We start from the raw sequence: 5,593 nt of genomic DNA on the forward strand, positions 1-5,593 counted from the left end.
TCACCCAGACTCAAACTGGGGTTGGGAGTTTATAAATCTCAGACAAGGGATAAAGTAAACAGATTTTGCCCAGGATTAGACCACTTGGAGCACACTAAAACTTTGTAGGTCCTCACCTGAACTGCCCCAATATCTTTGAAGAACCATAGCACTCAATAAGCCAAGAAAACATCAGCAAAAACCTAGAAAAAATAGATAGGGACCAGAAAAATTCTCAGTATTCTCTTTAGAGATATGTAGAGCCTGGCCCTAATATAAAGTCCCAATTCAGGAGGTAACGGCTGGAAAAATTAGTATCTAGCAATCATTCCCCACCAAAATACACCCATGATAAGAAGCTATTATAGAGCCAGGAACACCTAAGACATAAGTCAAGAAGAAGAAAATTAACTCCACACTATCTATAAGCAAAGCCTCAAAGAAAAACACAATTTAATCACAAAATTCCAAGAAGAAATGAAGACTAAAAAAACATTGAAATGAAATCTCTTAAGAAAGAAATTAGAAAAAGAAATGAGAGTTCTAAGCAAAAAACTTGCAAAGACAATTAATAGTTTTGCACAAGAGGTACAGACTCCTTGAAAATTGGAAAGGATCAGAAAGAAGTTAATGTCTCCAAGAGACAACAAGAAATGTTTTTAAAAATAGAAGAAAATATAAAGTACCTCATATCAAAAACGAATGACCTAGAAAACCAATGAAGGAGGGAAAAAACCCACTAAGAATCATTTAACTACCTGAAGGCTGTGACCGAAAAACAGGCCTGAATACCATATTTCAAGAAATCACAAATTACCAGATATATTAGAACCATAGAGTAAAAATAGAAAGAATCCACTGGTCACATACTGAAAGAAACTTCAAAATGAAAATTCCCAGCAATGTAATTTACTAAAATCCAGATGATCCAGGTCAAAAAAAGAATGCTGTAAACACTCAGAAAGAAAGGATTCAAGTACCAAGGAATCACACAAAGCTGCTCCTATAAAGGAGAGAGCTTGAAATACAGTATTTCAGGAGGCAAAAGATATAGGATTACAACCAAGAATAATTTACCCAGCAAGAGGCAAAACTGACCTTTAGAGGAATTCCAAGCATTCTTGATGAAAATATCAGAGCTGAGTAAAAGTTTTGAAGTGAAAACACAAGAATGAGGAGAAATATAAAAAAGGCAAATATATTTGACCCAGTGACATTGGCTCTTTGATGAACAAGACACTCCATCTCTTGGCTCATGCAATTTCTCTGGCTTTCTCCCTCTTCCTGTAAAAGTGGTTTTAAGCCTCAACTAAAATTTCACCTTTTACAGAAAGATTTTCCCAACTACTCTTAAATCTAGCGCCTTCTTTCTGCTAATAATTTCCTATTTGTCCTCTATATAGCTTGCTCTGTATGTATTTGTTCACATATTGTCTTTCCCATTAGATTATAAGCTCCTTGAGGTCAGGGACTTCAATGCTTAGCACAATAGCTGGTACATAGTAGGCACATCATAAATGTTTATCGATTGATTGACTGGAAGGGACTATTATCCTTTTAGCAACCTGAAGTGGGTTTTGGCATCATCTATTTTCCCCCTTGAAAGTGGAAGCCAGAAGTATCTGAAGCAACCACAGAATTTGGAAAGACCCCCAAAACTCCAAGGACCTGAGGAGCCTGAAGATCTCCTATCTATCATTCTCACCAATTCTACTGAGCCTCATACAAGCACAGAACCTTAATCTCTACCACCGAGGAGAGTCCCATACCACTGAACTTTGGAACTTGGGTTAAAATGTGTAAAGGATGAACTCAGTCAGAAAATAGAAGAGAACAGCAAAAGACTAAGTAACTTGATCCTAAAGAATTGGTTTATTAAAGAGCAAATAAGAGAAACAATAGATAATTTCATCAAAAGAAATGAAAATAGTAAGACAACACAACAAAATTTATGGAATATAGTCAAACTAGTCCTTACGAGAAAATTTATATTTTTAAGTGCTTTTTTCAACAAAAGAGAGAAAGAACAGATGAGTGAATTGGTCATAAAACTAAAAATAAAAAAAAACCCTAGAAAACCAACAAATTAAAATCTAATTAAAAATAAAAATAAAAATTTTGAAAATCAGAGATGAATAAAATTGATAGCACAACACCATTGAATTAATAAATAAAACTTGGAAATCTTTCAATAAAATAGATAAGCTATTAGTTAATCTGATTTTTTTAAAAAAAATTATCAGTATCAAAAAGGAGAATTCACAACAAAAGACAAATAAAGGGAATTTTAAAAAAACAATTTTGCCCAACTATTTATTATGAAACTGAGAGCCTAAATGAAATTAATCAACATTTTTTTTGAAGTGCAAAAAAATTAAATGGTTGTAATATTATCCCATGCCAATGGGCAGCAGGGTTCAGGGACTAGACACAGAGGACAGTCATAGCAAGGATAAAAGTCTTGCCCTAGGCCCATACCTGGCCCCCAAGGTAGGGCCTAGGCAAAGGGGGCTACCAGGGGATGGCAGCATAGTCTGAGTGGGTGCCTGAGTTGAGCTGCTGGTGAGTGGACTGAACCCTAGAATCCAGGATATCTGTGTGCTCATCCTCCTCATCCTCAGCCCGGCACTCCTGGAGCAGAAGGATGAGTTCAGTCAATCCATATAGGTCAGCCATTTGTGGGAAGGTCTGGAGAACTAGAGCCATGGTCACCAGTCCCAGGAACAGGTGCACTGTGACCAGAACCTTGAAAAAGGGCCCTGTTCTTCTGACCTTCCTGCTTACCAGGCACATAATCCCCCAGCCCAATGGTGGAAAGGGAGATAAAGCAGAAGTAGAAAGCATCAAGGAAAGTCCAGGCCTGCTCCAGGTAGGTGGAGATGGCAGCTGACACCAGGAAGAAAATGGCCAGCACCCCCAGCAGTAGCAGTACCAGGTGCCAATGGGCCAGCATCCTTCGGTCCCAGCCTCGGGGAAACTGCAGTCAGCGCAGCGGGGTGTGGGTCACCAGCAAGGCTATGCTCTGGGCTGTGGCTGTTGGCACCAGCATGGTAAATGGCACCCCAAGCAAGGTGAAGAAGATGGAGAAGGCCTTGCCTGAATCCAACAGAGGGGTGGTATAGCCATAACCCACGGTGCTGATGAGGGTGCTGGCAAAGAAGAGCACTGAGGCGAAGCCCCAGCTGCTGGGCTCTGTGGCGTTGTGCAGATTCAACATTTTTTTAAACGTATGAAATGCCCAGGCTAACAGAATAAGAAGTTAATTTAAATAATCCAAACTCATAAAAAGAAACTGACTAAGCCATAAATGTATTCCCAGGGTAGGGTAGATTTATAAGCAAATTCTAGAAAACATTCAAAGAACAATAAATCCCAATAGTATACATACTGCAAAAAATAAGGAAAGAAGAGATCCTACTGAATTCTTTATATGATATATAAATATGGTCTTTGTGCCTAAACCAGAGAAAGTTAAGACCAAAGAAGAAGACTATAGATTGTTATCAGTAATGAATATAAACACAAAAATTTTAAATAAAATATTAGCAAAGAGGCTACAGGAACATACGAAAAAGATTACTGTTTCCACCACATAATCATCGCAGTTTTATGCCAAGATTGTTTGCAAAAAAGTGGGGTGCGACCATTATGTGAAGCTTAAAATTTGTGCTGGTGTTACTTAAAAACCACTTATTACTAAACTCTCTTTGGTACAACCCTTTGTAAGATTATGACATATATTTATGTCATTATGACATCATTGTGTCATGTGACATTATTTAACATATATAAATATATGTTAAAATTGGGGAAACGCAAAGCTTACCATATCACCATATACTCATGGCAGCTTTGCCTGCCCACCGACTTCCTTTGCTCTTCATTGGGTTGAGTGACAACACTGTTAGTACTACAGCACTCTAAACAAACCACACAAGTCTGTTTTTGGAAATATACTGACAATGTGCATGAGCTGAGAATTCTAAGCTTACAGCAGCTCGCAATGCATACAAGATGAGTGCGTATCCATATGCCACTGATGAATACGTTGCTGCTCTATTTACCTTTTAAGCAGTGTGATGAACAGAATTATACCATGCAATGATTGCACAATGAAAGGTTATAAACCAATTTTTGGACTGGAAAAAAAAACAGGGTGCAATGATTATGTGGTGAAATTCAGTATATATCATGATTAGGTTGGGTTTATATCAGTAATGTAAGGTTGCTTTAATACAAGAACAATAAAAATCATGATCATATCATTAGATGCAGAAAAAACTTTTGACAAAATGTAACATTAATTTCTGTTAAAAATACTAAAAATATATGATTAAATGGACCTTTCTTTAACATGGTAAACAATATCTGTCTAAAACCAAGGGTTAGCATTATATGTAATGGGGATAAGCTAGAGACCTATTAAATAAGATAAAAGGTGAAGCAAGGATGTCTGTCATTGTCACTACTATTTGATAGGGTGCTAGAAATACTAGCTATAGCAATAAGAGAAGAAAAATAAATTGAGGGACTAAACAAAGTTGAAATAAAATCATTATTTTTTGCAGATAGTATCATGATTTACTTAAAGAATCCTAGAGTCAACTAAAATTAATTTTGATAATGTCAGCATAGTTGCAGGACATAAAATAAATTCCTATAAATCTGCATTTCTGTATTTTACCTACAAAACCCAGAAGGAAGAGCTATAAAGATAAATTTTAGTTAAAATAACGGCAGCATATAAAAAGTGGAACTTTACTTACTAAGAAAAACGTAGAAACTATATTACAGCTACAAAATAATCCTTGTAGAAATAAAAACAGTTCTAAATAATTGGAGAAATATTAATTGCTAGATTGTTGTTGTTGCTTTTGTGTTTGTCCTTCGTTCTCCAAGAGAACCATGACATCAGGGAAATGATGACATGACTTTCATTTGACTTTGATTTGAGCGAGAGAGGACTGTGCAAGGTCACCAACCTCACTTTCTCCTCCAGAGCCATCTGGGTCTAGTGGCCTGATATTCATCAAGATGACCGGAGATGGCCCAGGATGCATAATTGCTAGATAGGTAGAGCCAATATGATGATATCGATGATCCTATCTCAAATTATTTACTTATTCAGTGCCACACCAAGCAAACTACCAAAAAATTACTTTATAAGGCAGAAAAAAATAACAATTAAATTCAGGGGAACAAAAGGTCAAGGATCTCAAAAGACATAATAAAAATAAGTGGGAGGGGCAGCTAGGTGGCGCAGTGAGTAGAGCACTAGCTCTGGAGTGAGGAGGACCTGAGTTCAAATCCAGCCTCAGACACTTGGCACACTTACTAGCTGTGTGACCTTGGGCAAGTCACTTAACCCCAATTGCCTTGCTTTCCCCCCTCCAAAAAAAGAAAAAGAAAATAAACAAGTGGGAAAGAAAGAGGCCTAGCACAACTGGGTCTCTTTGATTATATAAGTAGTAATAATCAAAATGATTTGGTATTGATTTTAAAATGGAGAGGTAGTTCGTTATTTCTCTACTGAGCCACTTCAGCCTTCTTATCCTGGCATTTCACTCTATCCTGGATTTCTCATAATGGAAGTACGCTCTGCCCCGTAGCCTCT

At 37.1% G+C, this 5,593-nt stretch overlaps 1 pseudogene; it reads right to left on the bottom strand.

Moving 5' to 3' along the window:
* Window positions 1–2,490: 2,490 nt before the first annotated feature.
* Window positions 2,491–3,196, bottom strand: LOC118847303 (annotated as a pseudogene).
* Window positions 3,197–5,593: the final 2,397 nt, after the last annotated feature.

The sequence above is a fragment of the Trichosurus vulpecula genome, chromosome 4 (genome assembly GCF_011100635.1).
Source record: "Trichosurus vulpecula isolate mTriVul1 chromosome 4, mTriVul1.pri, whole genome shotgun sequence".
Lineage (NCBI taxonomy): Eukaryota > Metazoa > Chordata > Mammalia > Diprotodontia > Phalangeridae > Trichosurus > Trichosurus vulpecula.